This window comes from Heterodontus francisci, chromosome 15, assembly GCF_036365525.1.
Source record: "Heterodontus francisci isolate sHetFra1 chromosome 15, sHetFra1.hap1, whole genome shotgun sequence".
Taxonomy (NCBI): domain Eukaryota; kingdom Metazoa; phylum Chordata; class Chondrichthyes; order Heterodontiformes; family Heterodontidae; genus Heterodontus; species Heterodontus francisci.
Window position 1 is genome coordinate 12,902,887 of NC_090385.1, and position 20,277 is coordinate 12,923,163.

The following is a 20,277-nucleotide window of genomic DNA, read 5'->3' on the forward strand; positions in this document are numbered from 1 at the left end:
CACTCCTGACTTGTACCTTGTAGGTGGTGGAAAGTCTTAGGGGAGTCATTTATGTGGTTGGTTCAGTTTACTTTCTGATCAATGGTGACCCACCAGGGTGTTGATGGTGGGGGTGTGGTGATGGCAATGCATTGAGTGACGGAAGTGGTTAGACTCTCCCTTGTGAGAGATGTTCATTGCTTAGCACTTATGTGGCATGAATGTTACTTGGCACTTATCAGCCCAAGCTATATACGAGCTTGGACTGCTTCATTACCTGAGGAGTTGCAAATAATACTGAACACTGTGCAATCAATGCCGACAATTCCATTTCTGACCTTATGATGGAGGGAAGGTCCTTCATGAAGCAACTGAAGATATTTGAGCCTAAGATGCTGTCTTGAAGAACTCCTGCAGTGATGTCCTGAAATTATTGGCTGCCAACAACAGCCACATTCCTTTGTGCGAGGTATGTCTCCAGTCGCTGGAGAGTTTTCTTTCTGATTCCAATTGACTTCAATTTTACTAACGTTCCTTGATTCCACACTTGGTCAAATACAGCCTTGATGTCAAGGGCAGTCACTCTCACCTCACCTTCGAAATTCAGCTCTCAAGTTGAGTTCAGTGTCTTTAAGTTTAAATTGATGTATTTTGTTAAAAATTCATATGATCATACAATACCCTATCCATTCACTGGGATTGTTACGGCAGTACTTTATCTTGTGAGAAAAGAAACAATTTACATTTCATATCCTTAGGTCTTCCCAAAGTGCTTCACAGCCAATACATAACATTTGAATTATAGTCATTGCTATTAGGTAAGTTAATGTGGCAGCCAATTTACTCACAGCAAGGTTTTACACTCGACAAGTGAGATAAATAACCAATCTGTTTATTTTTGTGACATTAGATTAGATTAGATTAGAGATACAGCACTGAAACAGGCCCTTCGGCCCACCGAGTCTGTGCCGAACATCAACCACCCATTTATACTAATCCTACACTAATCCCATATTCCCAACAAACATCCCCACCTGTCCCTATATTTCCCTACCACCTACCTATACTGGTGACAATTTATAATGGCCAATTTACCTATCAACCTGCAAGTCTTTTGGCTTGTGGGAGGAAACCGGAGCACCCGGAGAAAACCCACGCAGACACAGGGAGAACTTGCAAACTCCACACAGGCAGTACCCGGAATCGAACCCGGGTCGCTGCAGCTGTGAGGCTGCGGTGCTAACCACTGCGCCACTGTGCCGCCCTAGTTTTGGCACAAATGTTGACCAAGACACTGGGGGAACACCCTCGTTCTTATTTGATTAATGACACAGAACCCTTTATATCCACCTGAATAGTCAGGCAGGACCTTGGTTTAACCTTTAACCTATGCAGCGCTCCCTCAGTATTGCATTGAATTTCCAGCCTGCCAGCGCAAATGAATTAATACCTCACTGTTTCACACTAAGCACTATTCATTTATATATTGCACGTTCAATAAATTGTCTGTTGGTATACAGCCTGTATCTTTGTCTAATATGATATATATATTCAAGACATGATGGCATTTTATACATTGCAGTGTGCTGGAATACAATGGTAAACCTTCTCTGCTTAACCCTGGGAATTGCTGTCATTCACTGAGTTATTCAGCAAGTAAAGGTGCACTCCAGTTCATAGATGGTCCAAGGTCCCCTTAACAGAAGTATTTGGTGATGCTGAACCAGAATAGAATGCCTTGTGTAAAAACCTCAAACGTTAACAGCTCACAAGAGCAGCCAAGGTGCCTGGTTATTCAAAAATGTGTGCCTGTCTTTTGTCATGGGGAAATACTGATCTCCTGTATATCTTCCTTTGGTGACAGGAGTAAGCTAGGAAAGTCAAGCGTTTGACATAAGCATCAAATTCTATGATTGAAACAGTGCATTGCGTGCTGGAATTTCAACATGTTCCATCACTCTACTGCTCTGCAACATTAATGTTCTTTTCAATAGCTGAATGTTAAGAGATATCCTTTTAAATTAAATTAATCTGAAATGCTAAACTTCTTGATCGAGCTGGAGAACACTTCATCTGTCATTAATGATACGGCATTTTATTTTTGAAAATTAAGAGGTTTAATTTCCTTTGGTATTATACTCGTTAAGGCAGTAATGCTTTGTGCTGGTTTAATGTGGCTGTTAACCAGTTTTATTTTAGAACAGTACGATAATGATTCTAATGCATTATATTAACCAGTCTGTTAATTAAAAAGGGGAAAAAAGTTAACCTCTTAAGTGCTGATAGATCAGGGCATAACCAGAGTGAACTGAAATGGGGACATATAATTGTCTTGAGAGCATTCAAAGACCTGGAGCATGTGAACTGGACTGGACTGTCATGTTGTAACCTACCTCTTCTGATTTCAATGCAAGTTAATGAACCCTTGTTCATCATATAGTGGGTGCATTTGAACAGTTCAAAGATATGGATGAGGACATTAATTGTAAATTCACAGATGACAAAAATGTACATTGACATTAGACATTCAGATAGAATTGAATGGACAGTGTATAGTAAAAAGACACAAGAATGACTCTCCATGTTAGTCATCTGAGTTTTAGAAAAAACTTTTTCCTCTGAAGTAAATATTTGAAAGGTGATTTAATAGAGGTATAAGACAGTAAATATTATTGGAAAGGGAAATCTGGGAAGTTACATTGAATAAAATTGCAAGTGTATGATAAGGGGCTCTAGGACTAATATCAGGAAGTTCTTCACATGAAGAGTGATCCACACATAGAATGGACTCCTGAATAAAATAGTGGAGGTGATATCAACAATAACATGCATTTATATAGCCCCTTTAATGTAGCAAAACATTCCAAGGCACTTCAAGAACATACAGAAAAAATTGACAGGTAGAGACTAGCTGGTCGATTAGGATGCCCCTTTCTGGCACATTCTGCACATTACCTTTTAAGAACCATCTGGATACTGAGATGGTTGGATTTTAAGTTGATTCCACATAAAGAACTAATCGTCTTAAAGACAGAAAATGCTGGAAATGCTCAACAGATCTGACAGCATCTGTGGAGAGAGAAAGAAAGAGTTAACTGGCATAATTTAATTCCCTCCCACCCCCCGCTCTCAGGAGCAGGGTGGAGGTTGGGGCAGGGGTGCTTAGAATCAGAAGGGAAGGTGGTGGGAGGAGGGCCCATCATCTTTCCAACTCCCCTCGATTAAGTCAGCGGTGAGGAAAGTCAAGGACAGCCTTCCCCTCTGGAGGCCAATTGAGGCCGCTTAAGGGTCTCATCCTCTTGCTGCTGGCATTTAATCAGCAGCTTGGGGGACAGCGGGGTGGGGGGGGGGGGGGTGCCCTCCAACATATGAAGAGGTCACCTAATAGCTCCAGGCAGCTTCTGTGTGAGCTGGTGGGGGAGGGATGCCCTGAATCTGTGGCCCACAGAGGGCCCCCACAGCAAAGGCCCCCTCCACCAACATTCCCCCACCCCACACCCTCAAAGTCCCACATACCCCTGCAGGCCCCAGCAAGCCCATCCCACTTACCTGCTCTCAGAGGTGGCTGCTCCTGGTCCCAGGCTTCCTGCAGTACCAGCCCGCCACTGCACCCGGTGGAACTGTTGGGATGACTGAGCTGCCAGCCTCTGATTGGCCAGCAGCTCTTGGAGGCAGGAACCCTGTCCTTAAAGGGATAGGAACTCCACCACCAGGCAGTTAATTGCCTGAGCAGTATTAAATGCAGCTGGGAGTCCCCCAAATAGCCGAGGCAGGGTTCCCCACACCATTCCAGCTGCAAACATGACCGTGAACTACCAGTCACCTGCCATTTCAATTCTCCACCTTGCTCCCACTCTGACCTCTGGCTTCAGCCTGCTGCAGTTTTCCAATGAAGCTCAATGCAAACTCAAGGGACACCTCATCTTTCAATTAGGTACTTTACAGCCTTCCAGATGCATTATTAAGTTTAACAATTCAAGACCATAATGTCTGCCCCCATTTTATTACCTTTTCTTTGCATGGTTCAGGGTTTCTCTTGATTTTGCTTTGGGACAGCAGTACACCTACTCTAGGTGTATCTTTTGTTTCTTTGTTTATTTTCTTGCCCCATTAACACTCCCTTTCGCCCTGCATGACTAACCCTTCTGTCATTTAATCTCTCCTGTCTCCCTGTTGCAGACCTTCCTTTTTGTTCTTTTGCCATGATCCCCCATTTCACATGCTCAAAGCTTCTAACATTTCTAACTTATCCCAGTTCTGAAGAAAGGTCATAGACCTGAAAAGTTAAGTCTGTTTCTCTCTCCACAGATGCTTCCAGACCAGCTGTCTATTTCCAGTACTATCGGTTTTTATTACAGCTCTTTTCTTTGCTGGTATGTATCCTTTCTCCATGAAGCCATGTGTTGAGTATATCTCTCACAATGGTGTCTCCTCATATATCTCTTGTTACCACCAGGTGCAAAAGGTGTCCAGGGGTCTGTCACTATCTTCACCTGGTCTGATTGTAACGGGGTTGAATTTTAAACACACTGTGTTTTGAGCTTCCGCTTTTTGTGAATCCTTGTTCACAGTTTCCAATTCTTCTTCTTCTTTGGCCTCCTTGTCTCGAGAGACAATGGGTAAGCACCTGGAGGTGGTCAGTGGTTTGTGAAGCAGCACCTGGAGTGGCTATAAAGGCCAATTTTTAGAGTGACAGACTTCCACAGGTGCTGCAGATAAAATTGGTTGTCGGGGCTGTTACACAGTTGGCTCTCCCCTTGCGCCTCTGTCTTTTTTCCTGCTAACTGCTAAGTCTCTTCAACTTGCCACACTTTAGCCCCGCCTTTATGCTGTCCGCTAGCTCTGGCGATCATTGGCAACTGACTCCCATGACTTGTGATCAATGTCACAGGACTTCATGTCGCGTTTGCAGACTTCTTTAAAGCGGACACATGGACGGCCGGTGGGTCTGATACCATGTGTCAATGTGTCCTTGGGGATCCTGCCATCTTCCATGTGGCTCACATGGCCAAGCCATCTCAAGCGCCGCTGGCTTAGTAGGGTGTCTATGCTGGGGATGTTGGCTGCCTCGAGGACTTCTGTGTTGGAGATACGGTCCTGCCACCTGATGCCAAGGATTCTCCAGAGGCAGTGAAGATGGAATGAATTGAGACGTCGCTATTGGCTGACATACATTGTCCAGGCCTCGCTGCCGTAGAGCAAGGTACTGAGGCCACAGGCTTGATACACTCGGACTTTTGTGTTCCGTGTCAGTGCGCCATTTTCCCACACTCTCTTGGCCAGTCTGGACATAGCAGTGGAAGCCTTTCCCATGAGCTTGCTGATTTCTGCATCGAGAGACAGGTACCGGTGATAGTTGAGCCTAGGTAGGTGAACTCTTGAACCACTTCCAGAGCATGGTCACCGATATTGATGGATGGAGCATTTCTGACATCCTGTCCCATGATGTTCATTTTCTTGAGGCTGATGGTTAGGCCAAATTCGTTGCAGGCATCCGCAAACCTGTCGATAAGTCTCTGCAGACACTCTTCAGTGTGCGATGTTAATGCAGCATCGTCAGCAAAGAGGAGTTCTCTGATGAGGACTTTCCATACTTTGGTCTTCGCTCTTTGACGGGCAAGGCTGAACAACCTGCCACCTGATCTTGTGTGGAGGAAAATTCCTTCTTCTGAAGACTTGAACGCATGTGACAGCAGCAGGGAGAAGAAGATCCCAAACAGTGTAGGTGCGAGAACACAGCCCTGTTTCACGCCACTCAGGATAGGAAAGGGGTCTGATGAGGCGCCGCTATGCTAAATTGTGCCTTTTATATTGTCATGAAATGAGGTGATGATACTTAGTAGCTTTGGTGGACATCCGATCTTTTCTAGTAGTCTGAAGAGACCACGTCTGCTGACGAGGTCAAAGGCTTTGGTGAGATCAATGAAAGCAATGTAGAGGGGCATCTGCTGTTCTCGGCATTTCTCCTGTCATTGGTGAAGGGAGAACAGCATGTCAATGGTCGATCTCCCTGCTTGAAAGCCACACTGTGCCTCAGGGTTGACACGCTCAGCCAGCTTCTGGAGCCTGTTTAAAGCGACTCGAGCGAAGACTTTCCCCACTATGCTGAGCAGGGAGATTCCACAGTAGTTGTTGCAGTCACCGTGGTCACCCTTGTTCTTATAGAGGGTGATGATATTGGCATCGCGCATGTCCTGTGGCACTGCTCCCTCGTTCTAGCACAGGCAAAGCAGTTCGTAGAGTGCTGAAAGTATTGCAGGCTTGGCACTCTTGATTATTTCAGGGATTATATAAGGCAAAGAAATGAGCACCATCAGGCTTTCTTTGGTTTAAAGAAGATAGATGAAATTTATTAAACCTTGAACTTAGACTCTAGTATGGTAAATGCCTACAGGTATATGATGCGCCCACGCTAGCATGCACACGTGATACACACATGCAAATAGAGACAGAAAAGAGCAGAGGAAAAGATAAATAGAACAGTTTGAGGCAATATCTTGTTACGGTGCTTCGAGCTCACTGTAGTCTTTTTGTGAGTAGTCTTGCTTTTCATTGGGGCTCAGTAGTCTTCTTAAAATCCTGTTCACGTAGGAAACTTTTTTCTCTTTGAGTTTCTCGTGTTTTTACAAGATTCAGTTCCGTGGGAAGGAGATGGAAGCAGGCAGACAGGAGAGGCTGTAATTCTTGCTTCAGTTCCAGGAGAGATCTTTACTCCAGGAACACACGGCTTTGTCTCTCTTCAAATCCCTTTGTTGGGAGCTCAAATTCAAGAAACTCCCAGGTTGCCTGGCAGGTTAGTCATGTGACTAGCTCCTTATATGGAACAGTCTCTCCTGCCAGGTTTGTGGATTGTACCTTGGCAGTCTCTGGAATGCTAGCTCCTCCTACCTTCAAACAAAAGTTGGTTGAATAAGTCAGGGCATGGCCCTTTGTCCATTGTTCCAACACTGTCGGTTACCATGGAAATGTCTTTCCGGTCAGGGGCTTACAATTTTAAGTTTTATTGTTCATGTGGTGAAATCATGTGTGCCTCAATTTTGGCAGGTGGGGGGGTTGCCTGACAGTCTGATGATGTCATCTGATCTCTTAAAATTTTGGATTCTTCAAGGTGAAGTCACTACTACACTACATTACACATCGGAAATAATTTCTCTCTATCATATCTGTTCCCCTTAATATCTTGAAAACTTTGATCAAATTACCGCTAACCTTCTAAGTTCTAGGGAATACAACCCTTGGAGCCCAGTATTATTATTCTGCACTCCCTCCAAGGCCAAAATATCCATCCTAAGGTGTGGTGCCCAGAAACTTATCCAAGAACAATGGTCATCCTCGGATCAACACTTGCCGCACCACTGACCCAAAAAAGTTCCAGGAGTTCCTCAACATCTTTGATCAGGCTATTTTGGACAACAATGCCCAAGGCCAGAATGTGGTGTCAAAATGGGATCAACTGTGCATCACTATCTATGACTTTGTACTCACTGCATATGGGAAGAGAGGTCTGAGAAATGCTGACTGGTTTGAGGTTTATTGGACTGAAATGGAGCCAGTTACTGTAACGAAGAGGCGAGCCCTCATGAACTACAAACAAGTCCCCAACAAACAAAACCTTGATGCTCTCAGAGCTGCCAGAAACAAGTCTCAGCAGATTGCTTGGCACTGCACCAATCAATACTGGTTAAAACTCTGCAACAGCATACAATCTGCTGCTGAATCTGGGGATGCTAGAGGGATGTGGGAAGGAATTAAGAAAGCAATGGGCCCTGCAGTAACTAAAACATCCTTGAAGGCAAAGACAGGGATGATCAACACTGAACCTAGCAAGCAGGTGGAAATGTGGGTGGAGCATTTCCTCGAACTCTATGCAACAGACAACATTGTCACTGAAGTAGCTCTCAGCGCCATTCAAGACTTCCCCATCATGGAGGAGCTGGACAGCGAGCCCACCATAGTAGAGCTCAACAAGGCCATTGACTGTCTTGCTGGTGGTGAAGCCCCAGGAAATGATGTTATTCCACCTGGAATCATCAAAAGTGGAAAGCGGCATTGCTGCAGCGTCTCCATGAACTTCTGTGTCTCTGTTGGGAGGAAAGATCTGTGCCTCAAAACATGTGTGATGCAAACATTGTCATCTTGTACAAAAATAAGGGGGATCGCGGTGACTGCAACAATTACTGAGACATCTCCTTGCTAAGCATTGTGGGGAAGGTCTTTGCTCCCGTTGCTGTGATCAGATTGCAGACCCTGGTGTTATGCATCTATCCTGAGTCTCAGTGCAGATTCAGAGCTGGCAGATCGACAGTCGACATGATTTTCTCACTTCAGCAGTTACAGGAGAAGTGCTGTGAACAGCAAAGACCATTCTACATTGTCTTCACAGACATCACCAAAGCCTTTGCTCTTGTCAGCAGAGACAGACTCTCCAAACTGCTATGGAAAATAGACTTCCGTCCTGGACTCTTGGGTTCATCTCTTGTTTTCACAGGAACTTGCACAGTTCCGTCAGTTACAATGGAGCAACATCAGACGCTTTCAAGATCAGCAGTGGGGTAAAGCAGGGTTGCATCCTGGCACCGACTCTCTTTGGCATATTCTTCTCCGTGCTGCTATTGTACGTTTTCGGTGACTCAAATGAGGGTGCTTACCTGCATGCCAGAGCTGACGGCAAACTGTTCAACTTGGCAAGACTGCGCGCCAAGACCAAAGTGTGTAAATTCCTAGTCTGTGATTTGCTGTTTGCTGATGATACTGCGCTGACATTCCATAATGCAGTTCACTTGCAGCAGCTTGTAGATCAGTTCACCTGGACCTGCAAGGAGTTTGGACTGACAATCAGTGACAGGAAGACCAAAGTAATAGGCCAGGGCATAAAGACTCCACCTTCCATCAACATCGACAACCTCACTTTGGAGGTCATCGACAGCTTCACATACCTTGGATCAACAATCACCAGCAATCTGTCCCTTGAGGCTGAAATCAGCACCAGGATTGCCAAGGCTGCAGCTGTCATGTCAAAGTCGAGAAGACGAGTGTGGAGCAACAGCAAGCTAACCGAAAATACAAAGCTCTGCGTGTACCAGGCTTGTGCTCTCAGGACTCTTCTTTATAGTATCAAAGCACGGACAATTTATGCAAGCCAAGAAAAGCGTTGAACAGCTTCCACCTCCGCTGCCTCAGATGGATATTGGACATCTCCTGGCAGGACAGAGTGTTGAATAAAGAAGTGCACCAGCGTGCAGGGATCCCCAGCATTTTTGCCCTCTTGAATCAGCGCTGACTCCGTTGTCTGGGTCATGTGCACTGAATGGATGATGGCCGCATCCCCAAAGGCATGCTCTATGGCGAGCTTACTATTGGCATGAGACCAACAGGTCACCCATGTCTGTGATACAAGGATGTCTGTAAGCAAGACCTCAAGCTGACCAGGATCAGTGACAATGTATGGGAGATCTTTGCTGCTGACTGGAGTTACTGGGGAATGGCACAGAAAGGGCATGGAAAAAGCAGAGGAGAATAGAGATGACCAGATGGCAGATAAGGGAGCTCGGCTGTGGAGGGATTGCCACTCATGCACCGTTCTCTATAGCCACAACAGGTGATATTCAACTCAGAAGTGACATACGACCCGGGCATAATCCATTGTCTTTCGAGACAGACGGATTCCTACTGCTACTATGACCGCTTTTATCAACCTCTGTAACATTGCCTAACTTTGCCCATCTCAGCTCATCTGCTGCTGAAACCCTCATCCATGCCTTTGTTACCTCTAGACTTGATTATTCCAATGCACTCCGGGCTGGTTTTCCAGATTCAACTCTCCATAAACTTGAGGTCATCCAAAACTCTGCTGCCTGTGTCTTAACTCACACCAAGTCCCATTTCCTATCGCCCACATTGGCTCCCCGTCAAGCAACATTATGATTTTAAAATTCTCATCCTTGTTTTCAAATCCCTCCATGGGCTCGTCCCTCTCTACCTCTGTAATCTCCTCCAGCCCCACAACCCTCCATGATATTTGTGCTCCTCTAATTCTGGCCTCTTGTGCATCCCTAATTTTAATCACTCCACCATTGGTGGCCGCACCTTCCGTTGCGTAGGCCCTAAGCTTTGGAATACCCTCCCTGCACCTCTCTGCCTCTCCACTTCACTTTCCTCCTTTAAGACAATCCTTAAATCCTACCTCTTTGGCCAAGCCTTTGGTCATCTGACCCTAATATCTCCTTATATGGCTCAGTGACATACTTTGATTCATAATGTTCCTGTGAAACGCCTTGGGACGTTTTATTACATTAAAAGCGCTATATAGATATAAGTTGTTGTTGTGCTGCCTTATTTTTAACGTAGGTGTTAACCAGTTTCTATATTCTATATCCACCCCTGTGCGCACTGATCTTGATTTTAAAATTCTCATCATTGTGTTCTAATTCCTCCTTGGCCTTGCCTCCTCCCTATGTCTGCAATCTCCTGCAGCTTCTCAGCCCTCCTCGATCTCTGCGCTCATCCAATTCTGGCATCTTGAGCACCCTCAATTTTATTGGCTCCAACATTAGTGGCCGTGCCTTCAGCTGCCTAGGCTCTAAGCTCTGGAATTCCCTCCCTCAATCTCTCTCAGCCTCACAACCTCTCTCTCCTCTTTTAAGATGCTCCTTCGAAACTACCTCTTTGACCAAGCTTTATGTCACTGGTCCTCAGATCTCCTCATGTGACCTGGTGTCGAATTTTGTTTGATAATTCTGCTTTGAAGTGCCTTGGGATGTTTCACTATATTAAAGGTGCTAAATAAATGCAAGTAGCTGTTGTTGTAAATAATCATCACCTTCCAAGTGAAATTACATAATAAACTCAGACTGCATATTCTGCTGACAACATAAATGGCACAGCATTAAAAAAAATCAAATCCAATACATCCCACTTAATCTAATCAATTATTCTGTCCTTCAGAGCTCTTGTAGCAGCATATGTTGTGCTGAATAACTGTATGCAGGGCCTGTTATCTAAAAGAGCAAGGGTTAAGTAGACATGCAGCTTTCAGACAGTTGACTAGCTTGAATTGTTGAGTGCTTGACTAACCAGAATGGTCTCTGGGCTGCCTGCCACTCAGACTTGCTTGGGTTGTTAGGGGATCAGAAAGTAAAAGTGGATGGATCCTATTCATTCTACTTGAATACAACTTTCTGCAGCAGTGACAGTGACTGCAGTGGAGAACCAGACAATCCTATGCCCTTGTGAAGTAGGGTATTATATAGCATTTATATAGCACCTTTAATGTAATGAAGCATCCCAACGCGCCTCACAGGAGCGATTATCAAACAAAATTTGACACTGAGCCACCTCAAGAGATTTAGGACAGATGACCAAAAGTTGAGTCAAGGAGTTAGGTTTTAAGGAGTGTCTTAAAGGAGCATCAGAGAGGTAGAGAGGGGAGGGAATTCCAGAGCCTAGGGTCCAGGCAGCTGAAGGCCGCCATTGGTGGAGCGAACAATATCGGTGAGGCTCAAGAGGCCAGAATTGGAGGAGTGCAGAGATCGCAGATTAGAGAGATAGCGGGGGGTGAGGACATGACGGGATTCAAAAACAAGGATGAGAATTTTAAAATCAAGACATTGCCAGACCAGAAGTCAATGTGGCTCAATGTACACATGGACGATGGGTGAATGGGACTTGGTATGAATTAGGATATGGGAAACTGAGAATATTATACAGAATTTTACAGCACAGAAACAGGCCATTCAGCCCAGTTGATCTATACTGGTGTTTATGCTCCTCATGAGCCTCCTCCTGCATAACTTTAACTCACCCTATCAAAGTATAGAGGTACAGTAGCAGAGAGATTATGTGGCTACTAGTAATGTAAAGGCCTAGACTAAAAACCTGAAGACAGGAGTTCAAATCTCACCATAACACAGCACTGTGAATATAAATTCAGTTAATTAAATTAATCTGGAATAAAAACTAGGGCTGAATTTTATTAGCACAGCGCATTTCGCTGCGGTGCACTTTGAATTCGGCGGTCTTCCGACAGGGAAGCGCTGCCACTGAGTCCCTGCGATATTGCGCGCGGGGGCTCATTTAAATGGAGGGGATGGAGCGGCCGCCCCCAATGACGTAAGGGGGCGTCCACCACACAGGCACCGGCACCATTTTTACAGGGCTTCCATCCCTTGGGAAACAAGTTAAAGTCTTAAAGTTATAGAACTGTGTTGTCATTATGTTGCATTTTAAAAGTAATGAAATGCTGGGGACCCTTTCCGAACCACACCACGCCCCCCCACACCACCCCCCCCCCACCCCCCCGTGTCTTGCCTCGGAATTCCATACGGAGTTCTAAAGGCATGCGGGTTGCGGCCAGCGGGCATAAAATCAGCGTGGGATGGCCAGCGGGACCAGGTAAGTTAATTAGCATTTGTTTTTAATTCATTTTAATATTTAAATGAAGGCCCCATGGTCGCACCAAGGCCTCGCCGCCGCCGGTAAAATGCGGCGGGGCTTTCTCGGCATCGGTGTTCGTGGCGGGCCCCTCCCGCAGGTATTTTACGGCCCCCACCCCCGCCCCCCCCCAATCCCGCCACGACCCCCGACATCGAAGAGCTGGTAAAATTCAGCCCCTAGTGTCAGTAATGGCGACCATGAAATCACCAGATTGTTATAAAAACCCATCTGGTTCACTAATGCCCTTTAGGGAAGGAAATCTGCCATCCTTACCGGGTCTGTCCTACATGTGACTCCAGACCCACAGCAATGTCGTTGACTCTTGACTGTCCTCCGAAATGACCTAGCAAACCACTCACTTGTATTCAAGAAAACGTCTCACCACCACCTTCTCAAGAGCAATTAGGCATGGGAAATAAATGCTGACCTTATTTGCAATGCCCACATCCTGTCAATAAATTAAAAAAATGCTCCCTTTCCTTTCTCTGTCATACACATAACTAGCTTTGCCTTCTATGCTATTTGCCTCATCCAGTCCATATGGTAGTGAGTTTCACAGACTAGCCAGGGCTCAGCAGCACCATAGGACAGAAAAATATATTTTTTAACAAAAGACTTTTGGCTAGAAATTTTGTTTCCAGTATTAGTTACTGAACATTTGCTGCATTTCACTGCTTATTTAACAGAGACAAATCCATGTAAAATTAATGGGCTAATATTTGCTCTAACATAGCAGGGGACCGTTATGCCAAATATGTGAAGGATTCAGCAAGTAACATTGCACCACACAAGTGCCAGGTGTCATGAAGGTGCTTCCATTATTGATATTTTTTGAGGCCTCGTGTTTAAAAGATTGTGAAAATTGGTTCATTTGAAAGACTGAGGAGGTGCCCGGATTTGTTTTTTTCTAAAAGTTAACCAGAAGGACACTTTGGATTTTAAAAAAAACACTTACTGGAAGAGACAATGAAGGGCTAAATAAACATAAGGAGCTTTGCTGGCAATTGGAGTAGTTTACAGAGAAGTCACATATCTAGGTTTATGGTTGTCAGGAGCTTTTGGCTTTCTGACTTGGGCTTGGACTGTTAGAATGCTTAGTTGGCATGTGTCCTGCTAAGACAGAAGCCACCCAACTCATCCTTTGCCACCTGTTTTGAAAAATCTTCTGAGAATCTAGTGCGATAGTTGAAACCACTCATGCAGTAATTCTCCTGAAAAGCCATCAAGACTGTTCCTCAACGCTTCCTGAACAGAACTGCTCCAGAAAGATCCCAGTGACAGCCATCTACGTGTACCCGGATGCCAGACCAAAGGCCATCAGGAAGATTCCATATCTTATCCTTTCTCTTCAAGAATCGACAATAACTTGGCCAAAGTTTTTTTTTAAGTTGATCTCTGCAGAGCCAGTTTTTTCATTTTTCTTTATTTTTTCTTTCACGAGTATGTGCGCGTGCCTGTGTGTTAGATTATTTTAGAAGGGTAGATATTTATACTGTTGTATTTCAAATTATGTGTTAATAAGTTTTGCATCTTTATTGAATAAGTTTTGTTTTATAACAAATCAATAATTTTTTTGTTTATTAAAGAAACCTGGTTGGTGGATTTTTATTCTGAAACTAATATAGATAAAGTACATAATTGGCTGTATTGGTGACTGGGTAAAATATTTAAATATATATTGTGAGCAGTGGAGTAGTGGAACTTGAGAAAGACAGTGCATTCCTCCAACCTTGGTCATAACACACGCAATGACCATCTCCAACAAAAGAGAATCTAACCATCTCCCCTTCACATTCAATGGCATTACGATCGCTGTAGCCCCCACTATCAACATCCTGGGGATTACCATTGACCAGAAATGTAACTGGACCAGCCATAAAAATACTGAGGCTACAAGAGCAGGTCAGAGGCTAGCAATTCTGCAGTGAATAACTCACCTCCTGACTCCCCAAAGCCTGTCCACCATCTGCAAGACACAAGTCAGGAATGTGATGGAATACTCTCCACTTGCCTGGATGAGTGCAACGCCAACAACACTCAAGAATCTTGACACCATTAAGGACAAAGTAACCTGCTTAATCAGCACCCCATTCACCACCTTAAACATTCACTCCCTCCACCACCAGTGCACAGTGGCAGCAGTGTGTACCATCTACAAGATGTACTGCAACAACTCAACAAGCACCTTCCAAGCCCACATTGTCTACCACCTAGAAGGACAAGGGCAGCAGATGCATGGGAACACCACCACCTGCAAGCTCCCCTCCAAGTCACACACCATCCTGACTTGGAATTATATCACCGTTCCTTCACTGTCACTGGGTCAAAAACCAGGAACACCCTTCCTAACAGCACTGTGGGTATACCTACTCAAGATGGACTGCAGCAGTTCAAGAAGGTGGCTCACCACAACCTTTTCAAGGGTAATTAGGAATTGGCAGCAAATGCTGCCCTGCCAACGATGCCCACATCCCATGAAAGCATAAAAAACTAATTGCCAATAGTACTTTCTAGGCTATGCAATTCTCTTTTTGCGTCCAATTGCGACTCGATAACAGCCCCTGTGAAAAGAAATAAGCATTCTCATTAGCTATTAAGTCAAGAGTGCATTATTGGGTCAAGTTCATGAATGGAATGAATTTCCTCATCCATGGATACCTCAGATTATATTCTATCTATATTCAACATACAGATGAAGAGCATAACATAGCAGTGGCATAGTGGTAATGCCACTGAACTATCCGTAGATGATATATTTACTACATTTGAATCTGCAGCTGCATTTAAGAATTTCCTTGCACACATTAATGCTCTCCAACCCATGCACAAATTCACCTTTGAAATGGAGCAGTCTAATGAGCGCCCTTTCTTTGATGTGCTAGTTGAAAAATCCGCTAATGGGTTCTCTATCACTGTCTACTGCAAGCCTACCTTCACTGGTCAATATACACGTTGGGATTCCTACAGCTCCACACACTATAAGATTGACCTTATCAGCAATCTCGTAAATAGGGCCCAAACCATTTGCTCACCGTTCATGCTTGACGCTGAAATAGGACACATCAAAGATATCCTGCAGGATAATGTCTACCCCGATCAGATCATCGCTCATACTCACAAATAGGCCTAAGGCTGCTAATTTTGAACCTGAGAAGTGCCCAACCTAACTCATATTATACTGGAAGGGTAAGTTATCTCAAAAATTTGCGACACAGATGAAGCTAGCCATTTGACATGGCTACTATGCAGTAGCAACACAAGTGGTATTTTCCACTAACAGGATGGTACCTTCAAGCCAAAAAGACGTTCTGCCTACCACACAAATGAATAATGTGGTATATGAATTCCAGTGCCAGTGCGATGCCAGGTACATAGACCGTATATCCCAAGGACTGCCGGATTACATCAAGCAGCACGTCCCTTTGGCTGTGCGTGATAGGCAGAGTACTGATTGTACTCAACCAGTCCATACCTGCAAAACTCAGAACACACTGTCTAAAGTTAAATGTGATTCTGCAATTGGACAGCATTTACTGAACAATACTGAGTGTGCTAAGAAGTACAATAACAACAAAATTAAGATCATCAGTCGGGCTCACAATGTGGCTCACTTACTCTTGCTAGAAGCTACATATATTCATACGCAAGGACCTGTCCTCTGCAGGCAAAAGGAACATGTCCAGGTGCTGTACCTATTTTGAATTAAACAAAGTGGGGGATAATAGTTCTCTGATGCATTCTCCATGGCAATGCCTCGAGCAATCAGAGTCGACTTGCCAACCAATCAGCACCCTTTTCTCATGCAGTATAAATTGTTGCTCCCTTTGAAATTTGGCATTCTTGCGTCTGCCCAGATGAAAAGATTTTATAGCATGCCTTTTTTTCAGCAATACTCAAGGTCTGTACTAAAAATGCGACTAATAAATTCAATTCATAAAAATCTGGAATTGAAAGCTCATCTCAGTAATGGTGCCAAGAAACTATCATTGATTGTTGCAAAAACACATCTGATTCACGAATGTTCTTTAAGGAAGGAAATCTGCTGTTCTGGCCTACATGTGTCTCCAGACCCAGAGGAATGTGGTTGGCTCTTAACTGCCGTCTGAAATGGCCTAGCAAGCCACTCAGTTGTCAAGAGCAATTAGGGATGGGCAACAAATGGCCTTGCCAGCGACGCACATATCCCATGAAAGAATAAAAGAAATGAAAGATGTTTTTAAATGGTTGATTTGCAACTCTTATATTTAAAGTCCCACAAATTTGAACACAAAATCTAATCTGAAAATCTGAAACTCCCAGTGCCAGTGCTGAGGGAATGCTGCACTGGCACAATCTTTCAGATGAGATGTTAAACGGAAGTCCCATCTGCCCTCTCAGGTGGATGTAAAAGATCCCATGATACCATTTCAAAGCAAAGCAGGGAGTTCTCCCTGGTGATCTGGTCAATGTTTATTCCTCAATCAACAGCACAAGAAAAATAGATGATCTAGTCATTATCACGTTGCTATATATATTTATAGGGCCTTGCTGTGTGCAAATTGGATGTCAAGCTTCCTACATTTAGAAGAGTGATGACATTTCATAAATAACCTTTTCGGCTATAAAGCATTGTGGGACACCCTATGGTCATGAAAGATGCTATATAAATGCAAGTTCTTTCTTTCTATTCTCCTTTTTGATAGAAAGCACACAGATTTTGGTTCCATTTTCCCTCAGATATTAAATAACCTGATAGAGTACATTGATGCTTTAAAAACAATGCACACACAGAATTGAAACCGAGAACTCCATATAGTCATCTGAAATTAATCACTCAGCTATTTTATCAGAGGCGTCAACCAATCCAAATAAATGACTAACGTTCCTTCGAAGATAGAGTGAAAGGGAAATTGCAGGTAAAAAAACATTGAGTGTTTGTATGCTAATATCCAACAGCATCATTTCAGGATCATTTGAGTTCTGATGAAAGGTCACTTAAAATGTTAACCCTGCTTCTCTCTCCACATATGCTGCCAGACCTGCTGTGTATTTCCAGCACTTTCTGTTTTTATTTTAGCATAATTTCAAGATATAGTTGCTGAGGTTGTTCTCAAAGAGAAGACGAAGAGAGGATTAATAGAGGTGTTCCAAATTATGAAGGGTCGTAATAGATTAATTAAGGAGAAAATGTTCACACTGGCAGGGGGTTTTGGTAACAAGAGGACATAGATTTAATACAATTGGCAAAAGAACCAGAGGGGAGATGGGAATTCTGTTTGTGCAGTGAGTTGTGTGATATGGAATGTATTGGCTGAAAGGGCAGTGAAGCCGATTCAATAGTAACTTTCAAAAGGGAATTGGATAAATACTAGAAGAGGAAAAATGTGCAGGACTATGGGGAATGAGCAGGGGAGTGGGACTAATTGGATATCTCTTCAAAGAGCTGACCCCAGCTCAGTGGACTGAATGGAATTTGAATCTAAGATTCCAGTTCCTTTCAAGTACAATAAAAAGCAACAAGAAGTGTATTAAACTATCAATGTAGTAGAAGTTCAATATAGTCCTATTTTAATAAAACAGTGGAATTAGATGAATATGTAAGCCAATAAAATTTAATGTCGTTTCTTTAAACCACACACTTAAAGTAAGTTATTCACGTCACATAGATTTATAACCAAAGTTGGTCTATGGCAGCATTTGACCGTTCAGTGACAGAACAAGGTGAAAAAATAAATTGCACTAATATTGGAATAATATATCCTTTAAATGACACGTTTAATTGTTGATAGATTACATCATTTTTTTTTTATTCCCAAGGGCCGACAGTCAGATTAAAGGGAACAGGATGCCTGAAGGGAATTTCAAAATGATCAATTTAGGGATTCATCGCCAGTTTAGAATCCCATTGTTTTTGATGGTAATACATGCTCACAGGTATATATTAGGATATGAATATGATATTACTGTGTGCATAGAAAATATTAAAATAAGTCCTTTCTTTCAAAATACTTAATTTTAGTGTGTGGTGTTACAGCTCACTGTCAAATCTGTCAGAAGAGTTTCAATATTAATGCCCTCCTTAAAACATTTAAATCCAAGCCAAAAAAAAAGTTCTTTGACATAAATTAAATATGTATGTATGGCTAAGAATTCATTAGCTCATTTCTATGCAAATTACTTTTCCTTATCTTATTATGAGTACTGAGCAAGGGAACTGTGCATGCCAATTAAAAGGAGACAGAGGATTGGTGAGATGTATGATGGGGTGAATGAAGGCAAGGATGACTACACGTTATGGTTAAATGTAAGTCAAACATCTGGTTACAGATGAAAAATGATTGTTTTCTCTTCATTCAGTAATTTAAATTAATTGTAAATGCTTGGATGAAGTGAATAGTATTTGCTTTAACATGGGATAGCTAGGATGTGCTACTTCGCTCATAGTTCAGTTGCTAGCCATACTGGGTATGGATAAAGATGAAGGTTAATTTTCAAACCTTTTCCTTCAACACTGATCAAATCCTTCTTATTTGAGTTTTTTCATTGTAATGGGACATGTGGAGTATTGTTCCAAAGTTGCAGCTTAATATGAAATGTGTAATGTGTTGGTAATGTATGGCAGGTCCTCCTGGAAATTGAAACAGTTTTATAAGGGCATTCTTAGCACCAGGATCTGCTGGGTTGTGACTCTCCTGTATGGGAATGCCCAGGTTCAGAATGGAATTTGTCAGTCACGGACAGCCTCAACGCACTGTCTCCCTTCAGTCAGTCCTGTAGATCCCTGACCCTCTCAAATCATTCTACAGACAACTGTGATAGAGCGAAGTAACCCTGGATGGACTCCAGCAATCTAGAAAAGATAGAAATAATATGACTGCTGGCATCGCACCAGAAGCTGAACAGCCTTTCAAATACTTGGTGTCTGACCCTGAATTCCAGTCCTGTTAGTTCCACTTGTAACAAATGTTTTTAATTGTGAATGAAACCACAGCAGTGATATGGGGTCCTATCATGGAATGGAAAACTGTTCTCTTGACTCAGTTGGTGGTCCTCATACCTTTGTATTAGAACTGCTGTCTAGATTGACACTCCAATGCATTACTAAGGGAATGCCGCACTGTCAGAGGTGCCATCCGTTGACTGCAACATGAGACTAAGACCCATGTGCCTGCTTTCCACGTAGACAGAGCTGCTCATTATTCTGCTATTAACATTCTCTCTGGACTAATGCTTTGTCTTTCACCTCAGGCATTAACACACTCGTTGCCTTTGTCCCAGGATACCTTTGTTATTTAATCTCTCCTGCTCTCTGCCCTATCACACACCTTCCCTCTTGTTCTCTCCCCACCAACACCACCCCTTCACTTGCTTAAAACCTAATTCTTTTCTAACCTTTGTCAGTTCTGACGAAATGTCACAGACCTGAAACGTTAACTCTGCTTCTGCCTCCACAGAGGCTGCCTGAACTGCTCAGTATTTCCAGCACTTTCTGTTTTTATTTCAATTTCCAGCATCTGTGGTATTTTGCTTTTATTATATTAGACTAAGACCCAGTTTGCACTGGTTCAGTGGAAATTCACAGAAGTTCATAACAAGAAAATAGGCCATTCAGGCCAGTCAGTCTGTAACAATGAGCAATTAGACCTAAATCACATTTACCCACCATGTTCCCATATCCGTTAAATCTCTTTTCTTTCATCTACCTATCCAATCTAATCTTGAGTGTTGACATAGTTTCAGTCTCAATCAATAACCCTGGAAATGAATTCCACATCCTTGGATCTCTATATGTAAAGATGTTTTTCCTGCCCTATTTTCTAAAGTCCTTACATTGAATCTTGTATCCATGGCCCCTCAACTCCTGGAAACACTTTGGGTTGCATTTTC